General features: G+C 38.7%; 1 protein-coding gene across 3 annotated transcripts in view; it reads right to left on the reverse strand.

Moving 5' to 3' along the window:
- pde8a (phosphodiesterase 8A) overlaps positions 1–21,687 on the reverse strand; it is a 60,918-nt gene that overhangs the window by 33,028 nt on the left and 6,203 nt on the right. Inside the window, exon 2 of one of the 3 annotated variants that reach the window (XM_032559877.1) lies at positions 20,301–20,421. The exons of the other annotated variants lie outside the window; for them this stretch is intronic. The gene's annotated coding sequence lies outside the window, so the exon portion shown is untranslated. The remainder of the gene's footprint in view (positions 1–20,300; positions 20,422–21,687) is intronic. 3 annotated transcript variants of the gene reach the window in all.

Consider the following 21,687-nt stretch of genomic DNA (forward strand, 5'->3'; position numbering starts at 1 on the left):
TAGAAAAACTTTTTGCAAAGAAGCATTGTTACAAAAAAATATGGACGATGACCACATATAAGTGTCCCAGCTTTTTTTTCCAGAAAGTATATGCATGCATAATCTTTACCAAGTTGTGCAACAAGTTCTTACTTTTAAAACTCATAAAGCCTTTTGTTGTCTAATCACTCTATTCTGCAAAAATACTGTTCAAATAATTTGTTAAAAAAGTGCAAAATTGAAATCACATTTGACCAAATACTTAGGTAAACTGATGGTGACCTGGTTTTCACCGTTTCCATCACAACTGTTCCAACAAAGAAAACTCAAAGCTTTACTGTCTCCTAATCATTCAGTGAGGTTCACTGAACCCTTTGTGTCATGAGGTATCACGATTTCCTTGCTTCTTTGGACCACTCTGCCTGTTTCAGAGCAGGTACAGTAGAGTGATTCCGCAGCAATCAGAAGAGTCTTCAGACTCCTGCTGCCCTCATTCAACACGTCTAATGTATTTACTTAGTGAAGTTGCCTCTGACCCTATATCCTGCTCCCCATGTATCCGGCCCTATACATCTCCTCCTCCTGCTGCTCTCCTCCGGCCCGTCAGCTCCTCGGTCTCATGCTCCTAGACCCACATACACACATCAGGCTACACCACACACAGTGGGAGAGCGGCTTTCCACTAAAGTGAAAAACAGGAAATTGGATGACATTGTTCGGTGCGCCGACGTCAGCAGTGAGAGATAGAAAGAGTAAACAGCTTCCTCCACCCAAGTGCTGGGATGCGGATGCAGGGAATCTTGGGATGCCTGCGACGCAAGGGCACGCAGTTCCTATGAACTGCGTGCTCTTCACGTTTTCCGACAATCTCCGGATCCCGCCCTGTGACGCAGCTTTTCTCCGGATCTCACGCCCCTCTTTGGGTTCGGGACTGAGTCCTCCTTTCAAACTTCAACACATGGGGATATCAGGAACACCTTAAGCTCAGGATATACGGCGCAAAGTGATTTTCTCGTTATGCAAAGCGCGGCTCTGACAGCTAGAGTCAGGGGTAGCTTGCATGTGTGTTTGGCCTCTTTGTGTGGTGTGCTTTTCGGGCTAAAAATGTAAATCAAATGGAGATGAATCAATGTTCTTGATTAGTTCTGATTAAGGCCAGCAATCCCAGCCGCAGGTGTGGATGCACACTGTGTCCCAGACAGGCAGGCAGACAGTGGCTCTCACACACACTGAGCTAAGTGATGAGCTAAATGGCACCGAGCGACGCATCGGCCCCGGCACACGCTGAGCCACTCAGATATTACTGCGAGCTTCCCATGCTGTGTGTGTTACCTCAAAGGGAATAATTCACTTTCATGTGTCGCCACTCGAATTTGCTGCCCACAGCTCTGTGGTGAACTTTACCAACACAAAAAGTGAAATGGGAAGTGTTTGGAATGATGATCTTTGTGTGGCTGAAGTCAAAAGGGTCTCAGAAAGTATTGTTTTTATTCTGCTATTAAACGTATTGGATTTAGTGAATGGGTCAGATTTTTAGGAGAAAGGCTTGACACGCTCCAATGTCAGAGTAGAAGAGATCCAGTTTTTTTTCTTCAACTATCCTAAATTAATTACAAATCATGCTGCAATCGTTATTAAAGGTGTGACTAAATAACCACCCCCCTTTACAAATAAGGATAAAATAATCAGCATGAAATACTCAAGAGAAAAAAAATATATAAAAATATAGATTTAACAAAGACAACTCAGTTAAACCATGATTCAACTTAATAATAAATGAGAAAATATCATATATTTTATTAAGCACTTTTACTTTGTGTTTCTTTACCATGCATCAGTTTACACAGTTTACTGTAAGGAAACCGGTGGACAACACAGAGTCCTCCATGTGAAGATACAGCCAAAATGGAAAGATTTATACATAAGTTTGCACAAATTTAATAAATATGTACAAAATACATTAAAGTCCAGAATTTGAGGGGCGTTCTTTTCCCACCATAACTACATATATATTAAGATTCATATACTTATAAATTTTTTTCCCTTTTTCATTAATAACATTTTAGACATCTGGTCATACATTAGGGTTTTTTGTGTTTTTTTTGGATAAGCTAAAAAGAATTAACATAAGAAGCAATTAAATAGTTAGAAATTGTGTTTTTTTTATCTTAGACATTAACTTGAATACAAATATGTCATCTATAGAAATTGCTTTGATTTTCTAGGTTTAGTATTCACACAAGCTGTTGTACGAAAAGAAGTCTAAAATGTTCATTAGAGTTAACAAATCTAGACACCAATGACTGCAGATAATACACATCATGGAAAAGAATATTCTTCCATTAAAACATTTTGACATAGAAAATATGCAACAACACTTGTAACAGCTCTTTGGATTTCAAATGCAAATGATCTAAAGTGTGCCAGAACTAAGAGGCTTAAATCTCTGTTACATTTTTAGTGAAAGAAAAATTTACAATTAAGGACTTGCTTAATAACAAGGCTGCAGCAGACCAATAAAAGAGACATTAGTACAAGATCATGGAAAGACCATAAAACTTGAACTGACCCAGCAAAGTTCATAAGTTAGAGCACAATTCAAATAATTTAATTTTAAACCATAGTTCCAGTCGTCAATGTTTAGACGACTGACATCATTTCTTGATAACAGAATTTGATGCAGAGTCAAATAGCAGCTGAATTAGTTCAAAATCTAATGTTGTCAAAAAATAAATAAATACATTTTGAACAATGAGAGCAACTATTGTGTTGAGCCTCAAATATCCCAATGTCAGTCCTATTTATAATTAGAAATTTTTGAACCACAAACCCAGAATGAAGACTAGTGATACATTTCAGAACCGTTACCTTAGTTTGATATTGAAAATGGCAATTAACATGAATTAGTGAGGTCAGATTCAGGACAGGAAGACTGACAACCCTTAGCCAACTTCTAGGGTAGCTAGAAACAGAAAACCAAAATATTCACTTCATTGACAGAAAGATCTTCAACAAGTTTCAACAAACTCTGTTGTTTGCTCTTCTATTCTACTTTTGCACAGGCACAAATACAGACATAATCATTGCTAGGCGTTAGCAAAAAAAAAAATTGTACAAAGTCGAAAAAAACATCTCTCTCTCACACTCATGCACACACGCCCACACACACAGAGAAGCAATAATTGAAGATGTTTTATTTTACAGAATTCTACGGAAAGAACTTCACCTCAACAGGTAAGCACAGTGGTGGCTTCATGATGATTTGGGTCTGTGAGGCATTAAAATCAATTCACGCCTTTAAAGTGAAACTAAGTGAAAGCAGAAGTCCACCCTCGGACAAATTAGAATGCATCTTTTTTGAAAGTCTAGAATATGCAACCAAAACAAATCCAAATACTTATAATGTAAACAATCATTTCTAACTCCATTTGAATTATGAAAGCAGTGAACAAAAAAAAAAATTCTACTTCACTGCTGACTTTCTCATAAAAATATCACCTCCTGTCCCCTTAGATCCAACTGATTTCCAGTACAAAGTCACAAACTTACATGTTCAGTCAAAATAAAAATAAAAAAATCAAAGAAGTTGATATTTTTGCTGTTTTACTGCAAGGAAGAATATTTCCAAGCATGTGTAGTCTGACTCTGCCCAAATGTCTCATCCATAGTGACCCATCCCACAGTCAGCCACGCAGAAGACTTTAGTTGAGTCACTGGCACGGCTGAGGGAAACTAGGCCACTGCAGATCGGTTTGTCCCAGAACATCCCTCCGTGCTTTCTCTGCATCTCAATCGCACTCTCTCTCCTGATGCCTGACAGAATACGCTACAGAGGAAAAACAGGCCTCCTGGATTTAACACTACAATGTGGAATGGACTAAGATCTGGAAGCAAACCTAACTTCAGAGGTGAAGAAAAATGTTCATTCATCAGACTAAGCTGGGATTTTTCCATTTGTTATGTTGCAATACTCCACCAGTACCAGGTGCATCCACTACTTGACGCAACAAAAGCAAGGTCACTAGTAGAGGATAGCGGCCCCTGACTTCAGACCTCGCGGGGCCTGGAGGTTTGAGACGCTGTTTCCAAGTCACTGCTTGGAAACACTGACTGGGATGTAAATGGAACATTTACAGACTTTTGCTAAAGATGGTGGCATGGTAATTTATCAAACTTACAACAAGGGAATTGGAGAAGGGACACATATCAAAGTTGCAAGACAATAGACTCAGAGAACAGCACAGTCACCCCCAGATGCTTCATTTGATTAATTTAAACATGCTGCAAGTAAAAAAAAATATGTTTTGCATTATTTTGTTTGGTGTACAAATGAATGTTTGTTTGTTTTTTGGCACACCTCAAAAATCGCAAATCTATGCATGAGATTAAGTGTTGATAAATAAATCAATTGACACAATGGGATGTTTTGATTTTTTCTTTTCCTCAGTTGCATGTTTGGACTTACCAGAAAAGGGAACAACCAGTTTTGAAAGATTCAAATTCCAACTTTTTCAGGACTGCTTAGTGGTATATATTTTCATACAAAAAACAACAACTAAAATCAGATCGTCAAAAATTTTACATTTTATATTGATGCAACACAAGATTCTGCCATATATAAACAGAATAAAGACAAGGTAAAGAGTACAATTCATTCCTTAATATGGAGAGATGACTTAATGTCATACTCAAAGCTTATGGCCTGCTTTAATTCTGTTCCAAACTCTTGTATTCTCTTAATTTAGGAGTCACATCACAACAATAAATTGGTAGCAGTAAATTGTCTCAAGGGTTTTGCTCAAATATATCTAAACATCAGCTGCCGCTGATTTAAAGTCAATACATACTCTCCTTTGAGGACAGCGGTAGGAAATGTGTTTCTTTTAAGGAAATTCCATGCTTCATAAGATCTCAGGAGCAGAAAACCTGAGAAGTCCTCATCGGTTGTTCACACCTGCAGTCAAGGATCGCAGAAGAAAACAGTTTGAAGCAGATATGTCAAAACCAGAACTAAGGCAAAAGTCCTAAGTTATGAGTTACTTAAGAGTGACATGTGAGCTAGGCCATGAAATAACTGCCACCATACCAGCTTTATTTGTATGGCACATAATTTTCCTTAGAAAATTCTTCCAAGTAAATTTTGTACATCAATGCAATTTTCAGATTGGTTTGTTTGACTTGTCACTGGCCAGTTGAAAACTCAGAAATAACATATTTTTTTATTGAACAAATCAAAGCTAAGGGCTAGAAGGCCATGCTAACTCCAAACATCATTGGTCTCATTTTTCTAAACAGAGGGAGATACGGATCGGTGTTGCACGAGCAAAATTTATATTTTGTGAAATGGTGTGCTTTTTATATTTTGAGTTGAGGAAAAAAACTTTAGAAGACTAAAATCTTTTAAAGGGAGGTATCCTCTATTTTCCACTTTGTTACTACATATATAACTCTGTCCCACTAGCTGGGGGTATTTTATTGTAGGATCTTTCCAATCATGAAGAAAGAGACACCTCTGCAACCTGATCAGGTTTTATGGAAAATCCCAGTTTTATTTTACTGTAAACATTGCTTGGTATGGACAGTTAAATATTTAAATCCATCAAGAACATATGAAAACATTTTGAATGCTGTAATTTACAGTTCTCCAAGACAAACAGGCCATAATCGGTAACAGCAGGCCAGAAGTCTGTTTGGTGGATCTGCAAAATCATCTCAAAAATATTCCAAAAATTCTGATTCAATCACTTTCTTTAAATGTTGCTTGCTTCACATGTTCTATGACATTGTAAAGTCTCCCTTACTCAACTTATCTAGAACACAAAGTATTCAGATTATACAGATGTGCACATACTTTTCATCATGCTGCACAAGCAGAGAACGCACTGACCCTCATTCCAATGGCAGAGACACCTGTCCTACCTGACGAGCAGAGAACATTACATGTGAACGCGCACACACCCCCCCACATACGCAAAACAGAAGGGCCACAGGAGACTGAACTTGTCCTGGAAATCAGTCCCAAATGAACCTGAATGACGTCCATGGTTTAAAAAAAAAAAAAAAAAGGACCGGTTCCCCCCATCCTTGGTGACCTGTCCCCATTTCTCACTGGTTTTCATAGATTGAGAGCAGCACACTAAATATAATAGAACCCTTTGGGGGTTTTTTTTTGTTTGTTTATTTTTTTTTTTTACATTTAGTCACAGTTATAGGGGGGAAAAAATTCTAACACCTGACAGATGCTGTAAATTGGAACACAAAGGATTTCAGAGTATCTCACCACGGTTTGAGATACTCGAAATGAGAAATGCAGCAAAACATTCATTTAGCATGAAACATTGTAATTAAATGATTGAAAGTTCTTAAAGCCATGAGGTCAAAAATAATAATCCTTTCCATTAAAAAAAAAAGAAAAAAAATAAAATCATTCAGTACTGACCAGAAGGAAGTTTGACATAAATGTTGCTACTTTAATTGTTAACGTCTCAAAAGAATTTTATTTGGACCGCCCATTCTAATGAGGATTTGAATCATTCAAATCATGACTACATGTGTTCCAGCTGAGTTTTCCCTGAGCAGATAATGCCCCATTGTTCTGCCTGCAAACACGCATGTCCAACGTGACGCATTTGTGTGTCTGATTGTCACTAAAGAAAGTAACTGGAATTTCTCCAGGTCACGTGACGAGACTGGATAACAAAAATGCTCAACATACGGCTGCCTACTCTTAAGAGTGAGATTTGTTTTGTTTTGTTTGGTTTTATCTGAGACAAGTTAGCTTGTCTTTGAATCAAAACTGTGTTTGTCTCTTCAGGGCATTTCTATCATAATTCGTCAGCATTTCCTGTGTTCACATGCTTAAACTGCTGGAGCATTGCTCTCCGTGAGCGCCAGCTGTTTGCAAAACAGCCGATTACACACTTGAGTGGCAGCTGGCTGCTAAATTTTACGTGTGGTCATTTTTGCAACTAACCTTCCAGCTGAAGCGGTTCAAAACAATGCGAGCTTGATGCAGAGGGTCAGCTGAGAGGTTGTTCCCTGCCGAGTGGTCGTCACTGTTTCAGTGGTGATGGCTGACGTCTGCTGCGGTAAGCCTTGTGTGTGTCACTCACTAACACTCGCGCTCTGTGTTGGCCTGTGGTGTGTGGAATTCACTCAGCCAGTCTTACAACACTGAATCTGTGTGTACAGATTTAGGTTTATAAATGTGTAAAGTTTTGCTGCCTTTTCCTTTCTATTCATTATTTCAGAGATGTCTCTAGCACCATAAGAAGCTACCATGCTTGCCATAAAAAGAGATTTTGCTGCACTGTAGCTGAACTGGAATTACCACTACCACTGAAAATAATCCATTAAAATGCGGTAGCCAGTAAGGGCCCCAGGCCGGCAGCCAGCACCGATAAAGTCCACCAACAGGTCCCGAGGAGCCGAGGGCCCAGGCCAGCTGGGTGACAGCATAAAGAAAGCTTGGCCTTGAGGGAAGGCCTCGAAGTTCACAGACAACCAGTTCACATTTCAAATCAATTTGCTTCACTCAATGGTTTGCAAACGCACTCTAAACAGGCAACGTAGTCAGAGGGATGTTTGGGTTATGCATCAATGTCAGAGCAACATGGAGCCCAAAAGGGAGCCTAGGTAACTGACCAATGCAGGTGTGGGCGTCTATGCTTATACTTTTTGTGCGTCTGCGTCAAAATGTAAGTTAGAACTAATGGCAGCAGGATTACTGACCCTAAAAAGTCTCTAGAAGTTTTATTTTCCTCCCATTTAGGCAGTATTTTGAAATAAATACGTGGCTCATTGATCAAGTGGTTGCCTGGGACACTTTCGGACAACGGTATGAACTTAATGGGATTCATTTTAACTGGATATGATTTGGATATGTTCGTCTTGTAAAGTGCTTTGAGATGAATTTCATTTTTAGATTTGAATTTTCCTGGAAAATTTCTCAGTTTTTCAACCGTTCAGTCTTTTAAATTTGTCTCAGCTTGTCCTCTTAACTGACTAGCACATGGCTGTGCCTGAAAGTCCAGATCAAAGGTAGGTCAACATATTGAAACCATTTCCCTTTTCTAAAAAAAAAAAAAAACGGTCAATGTACTAGCAAACTATAAAGGACAGGCAGAGGTCGCACCTGCAATCATTTGTGCTTAATGAACAATGAGTTCAAACAGATTGTCTCGCAGCAATTTCTGTGAATATCCTCTTGACCAAGGATTCTCACACATTTAGAGGTTGTGGGAGACATAAAAACAATCAGTCACATTGTCACAAATTCGCCTGAAACCAGAATTCCTCCAAAGTGGCATATTTATAGAACTAATGCCTGTTGATGCTTATTCAACACATGCCAAGAATCGTTAAAAAAATTACCTAATAAAAAAATGTATACAATGGAGTATCAACGAGATGCAATTCTCAAAACGTAAAGATACTTTGTATGTTTCATTAAATAAAGAACATGTATATTTAAAATACCATCTACTAATTTAGAATCTTTGGATTAGCAAAAACTGTTTTTCTACATAGACGTAAATAAATTGAAGGATTATGGGGTTAGCTACATTACAAGAGTCACCTGAAATGTTTCCAACACTAGTCATGTGTGGGCAAACAGTATCTTTGTTCTTCCTGGGGAAGACTGCACAATTAGCAATTAGCAAAATAATAATTCTACGCTCTACTGTACAGTCCCAAAACCTCAAACAAAAATTTTAATTCAGTTTCTAAATTACTATGCATGAAACTTCACTCTCCAATGCTCTCTGTTTTTTTAAATGTACTTTTTCCTTATTTTGTCGATTTCAGCCTAAATGTTTCACAAAATGCAGACAAAATACAGAAGTGTATTTAAAAGAATCATGGAGAATAAACTGAATTTAAAAAGTGTAAAACTGATGGTGGAGACGCTTCTCATTCCATTCCCCACCAATCAGTCTAAATTAATCAGACACGAGGGACAGATCTCAAAGAAAGCAGAGCACTTTCACCTTCAAGGTATTTTTGTCCTTATCCAGATTACACAGAAATCCCCATAAGACCTAGACAATCCTAAGCTATCCAGGGCAACCCCATACTAAAACTCTTCTCCTTCCTTCACTGCAGTTCTCTCCTTTACCTGTTTCACTTTCACTTTTATTCACACTTCTTTTCACTTTGACTTAGGCCTTCATTTGACTTGGTAAGAACAAACCAAAGGAAAACCTTTCCCAGTGTCCAGATTCCCTGATATTGTTCCAGATCTTCCTGCCACTCCCACCAGTGCGTCACTTACACAGAGAGCCACATTCACATAAATCTGGTGCGTGTTGCTTTCAGTGCACTTCCTCCCTTAAATCCGTCCAGGTAAGGTCAAAGGCCACTCAAGCAAAGGGACAAGCTAAAGAAGGCAGTGAAACCTAAGTGAAGCGACGCCTGTTCCAGTGACACGACAGTAATCTTAACCTTCAGTTGCGGTCAACCCCTCCTCATTGTGTATGTCGAGGAGAGAGGAGAACATGCAGGACAAAAAAAAAAAAAAGGGTTAACAAATCTACTGTTCTTGGAAGAAACGTCATGTAAACAAAGCAACTTCAACGCCGTTCCGCCAAGCAACAGGATCAGAATACGTGACCATCCTGACTAGCTGTGACTCTGCCGTGGATCCGCGTTCTGACCACAGCTCATTTGTTTTTATCAAATATTACAAGTGGATCTTCAGTCCTCTTCAGACGGCCGGGGGGGGTGCTTTAGATAATCAACAGACCCCCACCCGCCTACCCCTCCCAGCTAAAACAGGAGCACTGATGTCACTGTTGCAAGAGGGATTAGTGAGGGACAGGAGCTGCAGCTTGGCACACAAACCATACTTGATACACACACTCAGACAAATGCAAGTCTGAGTGTGACTGCACGCCAGCGTTGGCTCAGGAACTTTGTGCATACACAAACACGCATGACCATGAAGTTTTAAAAAAGATTCTATTTTCCAATAAAAATATGATTTTTTAATTTTTTTTTTTTTTGTGAAACCAAATGATCACATAGTCAAATTCAAACACAACTCAACTTTTATACAATTAATGGAGGCATTGTTGGAAATGCTAAATAATGAAATTCAAAGGAGTTCTCTCTGGATACATGTATTCAGTTAGCTGTTACATAGTTTGCAGCAATAAAATGCCTGTTTTAGGATTTTATAACCCTGTTTTGTTGAGCTTGTAACAAAGTAAAACAAATTTGATTTAGTTAAAAACAAACTGGTTTATATTAAAATGCTGAATATGGTGGTGGTAATATCAGTTATGATGAATCTACATTTTCCTTTCTCCTCTTTTTTCCCACCATTATTACCGTTTCTAAGCTTTTGCTTCTCAAACACTAACTGTGGTTGCCAAAAGCATTTAGAGGCCATCCAAATGGCCAAATACACTGCCTGGCCAAAAAAAAAGTCGCCACCAAAAAATGGTCACACTCTCTAATATTTTGTTGGACCGCCTTTAGCTTTGATTACAGCCCGCATTCGCTGTGGCATTGTTGCAATAAGCTTCTGCAGTGTCACAAGATTTATTTCCATCCAGTGTTGCATTAATCTTTCACCAAGATCTTGTATTGATGATGGGAGAGTCTGACCACTGCGCAAAGCCTTCTCCAGCACATCCCAAAGATTCTCAATGGGGTTAAGGTCTGGACTCTGTGGTGGCCAATCCATGTGTGAAAAAGATGTCTCATGCTCCCTGAACCACTCTTTCACAATGTGAGCCCGATGAATCCTGGCATTGTCATCTTGGAATATGCCCGTTCCATTTGGGAAGACAAAATCCATTGATGGAATAACCTGGTCATTCAGTATATTCAGGTAGTCAGCTGACCTCATTCTTTGGGCACACAATGTTGCTGAACCTAGACCTGACCAACTGCAGCAACCCCAGATCATAGCACTGCCCCCACAGGCTTGTACAGTAGGCACTAGGCATGATGGGTGCATCACTTCACCTGCCTCTCTTCTTACCCTGATGCACCCATCACTCTGGAACAGGGTAAATCTGGACTCATCAGACCACATGACCCTCTTCCATTCCTCCAGAGTCCAATCTTTATGCTCCCTAGCAACTGAAGCCTTTTTTTCTGGTTAGCCTTACTGATTAGAGGTTTTCTTACGGCTACACAGCTGTTCAATCCCAACCCCTCGAGATCCCTTCGCATTGTGCGTGTGGAAATGCTTTTGCGTTCACAATTAAACATACTCCTGAGTTCTGCTGTTGTTTTTCTTCGATTTGATTTGACCAAACGTTTAAGTAATCGCCGATCACGATCATTCAGGATTTTTTTCCGACCACATTTCTTCCTGGAAGACGATGGTTCCCCACCATCCTTCCAGTTTTTAATGATGCGTTGGACAGTTCTTAACCCAATTCTAGTAGTTTCTGCAATCTCCTTAGATGTTTTCTCTGCTTGATGCATGCCAATGATTTGACCCTTCTTAAACAGACTAACGTCTTTTCCATGACCACAGGATGTGTCTTTTGCCATGGTTGTTTAAGAAATGAGGAGTTACTCATTGCATCAGCTGGGGTTAAATAACTTGTTGCCAGCTGAAAGATAATCGCCTATGCAGTACTTATCCAATAGGAGGCTTGTACCCATTTGCTTAGTTAAATTCAGGTGGCGACTTTTTTTTTGGCCAGGCAGTGTATAAGACAGACATGTTGAGTGTGAACTAATGGCACTTCAAGTACTGTGAGGGCGACCCTTTTCAACAAATCCATACACATTGCTTAAGAGAAATAGAAAAAGAAACTGTCATAATGTGAACGGCAAGCCATATTGATAAACAAATGTCTGTTAATCTTCACTTCATGTTTATTGTTAAGCGGAGATCTCAAGATTTACAATGTTGCCTGATGTTTTATATTTATTTTGCATGTGCAATGCTTCCTCATTCAGGTTGTAATTCACACTGCATCATCCTAGTTATCACCTTCTCTGAATTCCAGGTAAATCAACTTTTGACAACTGATAATTTCTACACGCCCCGGGCCTATTTCTGGAGTCTAAATTAATCGTTTCATGAGCCGTAAAACGAAAATAAAAATCTAAATCTTACACTGCCTGTGGTTTATAATCCTTTGATTAAGATGCCGGAGACGATGCAGGACTTTCATAGGTCATAACGAGTAGCGTTACCAAGTGCGCCGCCTATTTTTTCTCAAGTTTCTTAAACAAGTCAAATTTAACAAAGATAGCCAAGCGTAGATCCTCCGGTCACACAAATAGCACGGCTTATTAACTAGACACCAGCCTCTCAAGTCTGAAGATGGCAATACCTGCCTGCATGATACATTCTGAAGTTTTTCACATTTAGTTAAGTTAAAGCACAAACCGTAATGCTGAGCAGTTATTGGAATTTTACATTACTGACCAACACTAAATCCATCCATCCACTATACCGTTTATCCTTGCAAGGTTGCAGAGAGGCCAGTGACTATCTCAATAACAAGCACACACCAGTCAAACCAAAAGACATGTTTATGGATTGGGAGGAAAAGTGTGGCATAAGTATCAAGTTGACCAAAGTCAACAGTTAGCAGAATCAATGTTCCCTGCAATTAAGTGACTTGGGGTCTGTTGCTACCAGTATTGTCTACAGGTTTAATTTTCAAGTCTCCTTAACCATCTAGGCCGCACTTGGATTAGGTGTCAAGTGTTAGTGAACAGCAATTTCTAAGTTGTGTCACAAATTCTCAATTGAATTTAGGTCTGGACTTTGACTGGGCCATTATAAGACCATGCTAGTTGTGTGTTCTTTTAAAAAATGATTTTCTTTTTGGCACGCTTCAAAAAAACGCCAGCTTTGCAGAGCGCATGACTGATGCCTGTACTGTCAATCTCTAACCGGCGCTTTGGACCTCTGCAGTCCTCCGGAGTTCCCATGGCTACTTCTCCGATTAACACTCCCTTTGCTCAGCCTGTCAGTTCAGGCAGACGGCCAAGTCTTGGTAAGTTCACAGTTGAGCCATGCTATTTTCATATTGAGATGATGGGCTAAATGAAGTTAAAATCATGTATCATTTTCATTCCACTAAATAATTACACATCATTTCATGTTGGGCTATCACACCAACTGGCACAAAAACCTTAAAATTTATAGCGTGAAAAAGTCCAAGGGGTGTGAAGCCAAGTAATGTAAAAAAAAAGAAGATAATATGATGCATTAAAAGCGAATTTACTTTAGATCTAGTGGAAGATCTTATTCCTAAGATCTTCCGCCAGTGAGTAAACCTGCTGAAGTTATTTGCTTACAGTCAGAACATTGTCACAATTGTGTGCTCACCGCTACCTTAACGTTTAATCAAATACAAATAACTATAACAAAGTCTGCTATACGAGAAATTGTCCCAAGAGCTATTGCTATGAACAATAATATTGTTCTTTCAAGATCATTTTAAAGTAATACAGTATAATGGTGAGAACACATTCTCAGAGATCAATAACTTTAAATTCTAATGAACGTTGAACACTGGAACTGGAAGACATTTTAAATATCTTCAATAAATAAAAAAACAGAAACAACAAATAACACGTCTCCACCTTGTCCTCCAAAACGAGGTGAAGACCAAGCGCCACACTGAAGACTTTTGACATCTAGTTTTCCTTACAGAGGAAAGAGAAAAACTATGAATCATGCTACTGCAAATTATTGAGCTTGTTTTAATTTATCATGCAATTAATTGATTTACTGGTTGATTGCTTATTGCCTGCACACAGTACAAGGTCTAAATCACAGGTGTCAAACTCCAGTCCTGGAGAGCCACTGCCCTGCAACTTTTAGATGTGCCTCTGCTGCACCACATCTGAACAGAATAATTAGGTCATTAGCATGGCTCTGGAGAACTGATCTACACAAGGAGGAGGTAATTAAGCCATTTCATTCTAGTGTTTTGTACCTGTGGCACATCTAAAAACTGCAGGACGGTGGCCCTTGAGGACTGGAGTTTGACACCCCTGGTCTAAATAATTACAGATATAAAACAGCTTTTGGGGAAAAAACTCAAAACGGATGCAAAGATCCTTCAATTCATGTTTTGTTTCTTTGAATGTAATTATTTAGAAGAGAAACAACGGGACACAGCTGCGTTTGTGGAAACATAATTGCCAACAGATGTCAATAAATCTGAACAAAGCTGAGGAAAATATGCTAAGATATACTGTATTTCATATGGCTACAAGCAGCTATACTGGTTGAACTGCATACAGTCCAAATGAGTGACCTGTGAGGAATGTAATCCGTCTGGTGCAACAGGTGCTTCTCATAGTCAGGCAGGAATGCTTTGGACTTGCTCTTCAACACAGTAACAAACGCATAAAAGCAGTCTTCTATCTTCCATTGCATCTCCCTTGCATGTCATCATTCTTAATGGGGCATGTAGTCGTCTCTTAGTTTCCACTAAAATGTTTGCTGCTCGCCTAGATCTCCCTTCCAACAGACTTTCTCAATCATGTGTTATGCTTTGGACATGTCTTCAGGCATTTATTTATATATATATATATATATATACTGTATATATGTATATAAATCATCAGACCAAACTGGAAACTGACTGAGCTAAAACCAAAAATTTTAATCAATCTTATAAATTGAGGGTAAATTCCTATGTCTCTCTGTTTTGATATTGTGGTGAAATGTGCTGGGTAACTACACTTCTGTTTACGGTCAAGAATCTCGATGCTGTTTTAGTTACGCGCTTAACTGAAGCAGGAGTCAAAACGAACAAAAGTCGGAAAAGGTGAGAAAGAAGACAAACTTGTTTGAATGAAGAGAAACTCGTCTGAACGCACTTATTGTTTAGCTACGAGGCCAAAACCTGATCTGAGGTGTGAGTGAAAACATTTGTTTTTTCTGAGATAAAATTTATGACCTTAAGAGTATAAAAAAAACATTGCTTTGTATGATTCTTATGAGCGTTACGTAAATGAAAAGCACAAACAATGGGTTTATTGTATGCGAAGTGGATGACGTTAGAGCCAATCAGCTGCTGTCTGTTCTCAAAAACTAAGCGAGGAATCTGTTTGCTCAGAAATGCGGAATACGATCACTGTGGAATTTATTATGTGAATTCAATCTAATAAATGTGGATTTTCTTCAAATATTCAAGTGGATTTCACTCTGTTTACAATAGCATCCACATGAAAGAGAAGTAAAAGGAAGCTAATATTGGTAGCTGAGGCGCCTGCTTATCAGTTGTAAAGGTTTCTTCTGCGAGGGAACGTTTTTACAGGTGAAGTCCTAGTTCTTAAAATGTCTTTAGATTTGAAGAGAGAAAGAAAAACCCTACACTGAATGCTGCAAGGTAGTTTTAATTTTTTTTTTTCGCTGATCACATTGTTTTTGTAATTGTTTCAAGCCTCCACAGCAAAAACAAACCCCAAATAAACAACAGACTTAATGCAATCAAACACAATGCCTGTACCTGACATGAATGTGTGTATGAAGGTTTTTTTTAAGCATATTTTAGCTATTTTATTGAGAAAATAAGGGCACTTTTATAATGTCGTGGTCCATAAGACAATGGCAATTCTATTATATTTATTTTAATATTGTTATTTTTAACAGTATTAAAACTCAAGGGCAAATAATGTATTGATTTTAAAAACCCAAAACTCCATTTTTAAGCAACTTTAGCAAATATTGTCTCTATATTTAGACCATACCACCAACCATCAGGTACTTGGAGGCTAGTCTAACCCTATCCCAGCAATAGAGACTTCTGGACTTACACTCACCTGTCCACATGTGGTTTCTCCACTCTCCGATTCTATTTTCTTGCGTCCTGAGTCCTTCTCTGTTTTCTTCTGTCCTGACTCCTACAGGTCCATAGGGATGGTTAAGTCATTACTGTTATTATTATCATCATTATTGCTATTATTACATATTATTGCTATTATAATCATCAAGTGGCCATAATGTGAAGTGACGGAGCGAGGGTCGCCACCTTTTAGAAATGAAAATAACAGAAGCTCACTACAGCTCCTCAAGGCCATCACCACCTCGGCCTGAGTTGCCCGCCTCTTATGGGGTGGGGTGGCCTCAGCAGGGGTCTGCTTTTTTTTTTATATGCTTGTCTTGTAAAAGAGTGATCAAGAAAGCAATCATTTGCTACTCTGGTAAGAGTAGTACAACTTCAACATATTTTTACTCAAACAGAAGTAGAAAGTAACTGTCCAAGCAATTAAACGAGCCTAAAACACATATTTGATAAAATGGGTGCTCAAGTACTGAGCAGCTGATCCGATTTAATAGTTCAAATTTATGTCATCAGACAATCAAAAATATAAAGTAATGTGGAAATTCTGGTATTTAAAGTCTAATTTTAAATAATAATCCATGCAAATAGAATTAGTTGGAAGCTAGTTCAAGGCCATATTTATACCGAGTGGGCTAGGTTTGCCACCTTCATTTTGAATTCATGGCAAAAGTAAAATTGTGAAGGCAAAAGAGTTTATTGATCTATCTAAAGGAACAGCGAGCTGTGGTTTTGTTGCCAGTGAATACCAACATTAAAAATGTATTTAGTATTTTAGTACTGGTCTGTGTCTAGAACCGTCCATGGACTGTGGGTTTGTGTCTGGTTCATTTTTGAGGGGAGCAATTTTTTTTCTATTCAGTGAAGACGCTCACAGTGGGCAGAGTAATCAAAAATTGTACTCCAGTAAAAATACAAAGTGTGTTGCAGAAGAACTACTCCCACTCCCTCACTAAATAAAACAGAAACACAGAAAGCACAGTCACATTTCTAATCTAGAAACTGTATAAACATTTTTTTAAAAATGTTTTCCTTCATAATATTTATCTCTTTATTTTTAATCTATTAGCATGATATATTCCTTAAATTGTCACTTATATTATGTGCTAATACCATTTATATACTAAATAAATCATTATTCAAACTCAACATCCTAAACAATTAAGCAAACCACAGTTTGCTTAATTGCGGTTTTCTGTTTCAGCGATTCAATCAGAACATTATGTTCTGTGAAAATCAGCCTCAGCAGACGACCGAGAAATGAAGACGTCACACCGAATCGATGCCTGGCTCTTCTGAGCTTTTACGATATGAGAGCCACGGCGCGCCACTGAATATCGCCGCCATCTTTTTTGTTTGTTTTAATGCCTTGTATTCATCCTCACCGACACTGTTCAGCCCATCTTCCCACTCACGTCTGTATCTTTACAAGAGTTCTCGCTCCCAAGAGGTATGGGTGGACATTTAAAAAACAAAAAAACAAAACGCAGGTTTTTTTAAGGGCAGCTCACTTCGGCTGCGTCACGTCGGTCTCTAGGCAACCGTCACAGCAGCGAAAAAACCAAGGCCCGTGGACCGTTCGTAGGTCCCGCTGCGACAATTTTGTCGGCTTTAATATTCAATGTGTTTTATTTTGGTCATTGTCTATTGAACATTTATATATACATATAATCAAATACGGAACAAATACCGTCTGTTCTATACTGAACGCAACATTTAACTGCCAAATAAAGGACGACTCCATATTGAACAGGACGGGTGGCAGTCCTACAATGAGCTCAGATCCCGTTTCACGGTGTGCAAGCACGCATGTACAAAGTGAAAAAAATATATGATTCTCCATTAGGAAATACTGAACAACCAAGACTTTTAGTAGACGAACTAGTTAGCGAAGTAGCAACGATCTTTTAGAGCAGGAACTAACTTTATCTCGTACGGAGAGTGTAAGTTTTTATTTGTCAAACCGGGAGCATCTGGCTCGTTTATTACGTGGTCCTTTATGCCGTTAGCTGGGGACTGAAACTAACGCATTGTTACTGCCAGCAGTGATGATTAATACTTACTTTCTTGAAAATCTTTCGAATATCCATTGCTCAGAAAAATTCTCCTGACCTGCTGCACTGTTGTCAAGTCCTCACCAAGAAAAGCAGCTTATTGGTTAAAGTAGCTAGATGACGTCATTGTCTAATTTGCATATTTGGTTTTGTGTGATTTGGATAGCAGAAAAAAGGAATTTCTATTTTGGTAAAGGTAAAAGCGATTAAAAACACTTGAAACACATAGAGCGATAAATAAACTTTACTAAATAATTTAATAATATCAAATAAAAAAAGTGAATACTTTGCCTGAAATACGTAAATCAGTTTTGTTTATTATCTTATTTAACCAAAAGACAGGAGGAGGTGAATCGGTGACTGAGGCTGTGCGAATCAAACAAGGGGATTTATTTTAATGTAACACTCTCGATGAGAAAAATCCCCAAACATTAGGCAACATAAAATATTCTACATTTATCAGCTGCTTATATATAACATAAAACATAGAATAAAAACCACCAAATTATTTAGGGTGGTATGAGCATATTTTAGGGAAGCTTAATCCCTCTAAAATAGGCCTAGTGACACCAGTGGCGCTGGAATAATTTTTTTTTTTACCTCATTTTGAGTAAATAATCAACTTGTAACTGGAACATGGTCAAAGTAGTCTTTGACCACATTCTGAGGTAAATGTCTTTACTCCGGTGGAAAACACAACACAAACTTTTGTGAAATGTTGTGATTGTACCCAACAGTCGTGGCCCCTCCACCAGTACTATACCCACTCATATTCCAGATATGACACAGGAACAACTTCCTGTCCATACAATAAACCGAAAGAAATGAAAGACTTTTAGTTAGTCCAGTGACTCCAAGAACCCAAAATGTTCCATTGTGATGATTGATTATCTTACGATGATGTTGATCTGGCAATGCTTACACACAGGACTCCCTCCCTGATTCAAACTGTCTTCTTTAGTAGCCGTACACTGTGTAACCTGTTTGGTTTTAATGCTGTGGCTGATCCTGTGAGCTCGAACAGACAGTGCTGGTGCAAAGTAAACACTTGGAGTGTCTTGTTTTGGAAGAATACCATTTCAGTAATCTCATGAATCTATCACATGCTGACCTTATAATACTAAATTCTTAACCTGGAGGGGGGAGCAGAAGCTTTGAATGAGGCAATATTTGTTAAGACCAGTTCAGGAAACAATGGGAGGGTCTGTTTTGTAAGTACATTCAACAAGTTGGTACCCAACAAGTGAACAAGGGCTTTGAGATAAAGAGACCCACTTTATCTAGACTCAGGGTGACAAAAGGCATTTATCATGTTATACTAAGATGACTCGCTCTGTCAATGGAGACAGCCTATTGAGTAGACTGGGTTCTGGGAAAGAAAATGTATTAATGCTAGTGTGAAACATTCAACTGTGAACTCTTGGACGTCTCATGTACAAACAAGCGAGATAAGCTCCTTCACATCAATCAGTGGAGTGTGGGCACTCCCAGGGCCCCATCTTGCTTCCTCTCAACTCCTTCTGCTCATGTCCCAGTGGAGATAAATGACAAGGCAGAAAAAAATTAGCCCTTTTCCGCCTCACTTATTGCCCTTGCAGACACTCTAAAGGAGCAAGCAAATGCAGAGACACTTGTCCAAATGAAGCCCGTTACAATGGACATGTTTTCCAAAGCAGTACTCAAGCAATTTGCAGAGTTTATTTTTATAACATTGAATTGAAAGTTGGCCATATCCTTGTAAATTGAATCCATCATGTCTAAGAACAATAAAATAAAATTATGGTAAAAATGGTTTTACTGTAACCAGCACTATTATACAACTATCATCATATGAAGTTGTACAATATGAAGACTGTTGTTATTATGGTTCCACAGGACTACTGTTGAGTCCTACTTTGCAGCTGATTTAAATAAGTGCAGTGAGATGACCAACTAAGTGTAGACATTTGCAATTTTAGAAAAATAATCAGAATTGCTCGCACCTGAGCAGCTACACATGTGGTCAGCAACACTTGAACTTCATAAACATAAATTGCCTTTGAATACAGGGGACCATTTTATTCATCAAAACACTGGCAGACTACATAATGTTTATAATGTTCCTGTCTGTTTCTATCCTCTAGTTTATCCAAAATCAGGTTAACAGGTTTAGAAGGAAAACCAGGCAAACCAAGAAATTCTTATCCCAAGAGACACTCTCCAGCAAATTGCGGGGGATCGATAAGCATTCTGAGGCTAGAAGGGATATATGACCTCTCCAGTGTGTTCTGGGTCTGCCCTAGAGTCCCCTCCAAATGAAACATGCCCGATTGAAACACTGGCAGAACGTTGGTTCCGCTCTTTCTTCACAATGACAGACCGGAGCAGTGCTAATATTTCTGCAGAGGGGGTCCCAATCTCCATTTTGTCCAACAATTATCCACTTTGTCCAACTATCACCCGAGAACATGACAAGAAGAGATTTCAACTACAGGGAGAAGTCTACCTTTCTGCAGTTAAGACCCCTGGTCTCAGAGTTAAAGGGGATGACTTACATCCCAGCCACTGCACAGTTAGCTGTGCATGCAGAAAGACATGGCCTGGTGAAACCAACGGAACCACATTATCTGCAAAAAAAAAAAAAGCAACTATCTGGCTTTGAGGTTCCTAAATCAGATCCCTTCTTCTCCACAACTAAACCTTGAACACCACAACATAGGATCTGAGAAAAGGAGCTGCTCTGGGGAACTCCAATCTCAACTGAGATGAGAACACCAAATACCAGGGTTTCCCCCAGTCTACTATAAGCCTGACAGGCCACCAAGCTTTATTTAAGCCTCCTCGAGATCCATGGAACACCAGTCAACAAAAGTTCACTGATCCCCTCTGCCATCTCAGGAAAGATAAAGATCTGGTGCGGTACCAACAGACCCACACTGCCCCATCTGAATTCTACATTTGACCAGATTTTTAATCAAGTATTTACAAGGGTTTAGAGATGAGAATGGAAACATTTTAAAATAACAAAAGACAAAAATAAAGTTTGACACTCCAACAGAAATTTAGATTTTGAGAACATGAAACTATAGAACCAATAATACTTCACTTTGTAAACGTTCACATTCATTTTTTTGTGTGTGTCAGTGCAACAGCAAAAAATAAAATGAATGAATAACTGCAATTTCTCAGCGACAGTAAATGTAGCAGGATTTTAAAACTAAATGAATGTGTAAAATAATATAGAGGATAGATTTTTCTACAAGCAGCTTGAAAAGTAATGTTCAAACCTGCTGCAAATCTGGATCACCTTTTGAACATAAAATTATTAACCTTACTTGGCACCAGGTCACATGCCAGGGTTGTGATAGCTTTTTTTTAAAGAATGTGCCACATTCTATAGAAAATCTAGACTGATGCTGATAAATAAAGACAACTTCCAGCTACTATACAACCAACCAGTTAAGCTTTATTCCTATTATTATTTCACGTATTTAACCTTTTAGAAATTGGTCCAAGTAGAACTGGAAACGCCAGCAGCGGAAGTGTACCAGGCGTTAGTGCCATAAACAACCACTGCATACTTTATACTGATGACATCTTCAATAAACAGAGGAGCACAGCTCATCATTTGATCCATTCAGCAACTGCAAAAACAAGATCTGCGGAGAAAGTCGAACATATATGTGTGCACGAAGAGAAGCTGCTCCGGTAGTGACAAAAAACTACCCACCTACAAACGTCAGACTTTAAGAACAGCTGTAGCTTAAGTGTGAATTTATGAGTTGACCTTAAAAAAGTAAATCCAAAAAGCAAAAGTAATACAATGCAAGTATGAAATTGAGACGGATCTTTAAAAAGTTGTATAAGGCGGGAAAGAAAAGAACCAATATCAG

Source organism: Xiphophorus hellerii, chromosome 4, assembly GCF_003331165.1.
Source record: "Xiphophorus hellerii strain 12219 chromosome 4, Xiphophorus_hellerii-4.1, whole genome shotgun sequence".
NCBI lineage: Eukaryota > Metazoa > Chordata > Actinopteri > Cyprinodontiformes > Poeciliidae > Xiphophorus > Xiphophorus hellerii.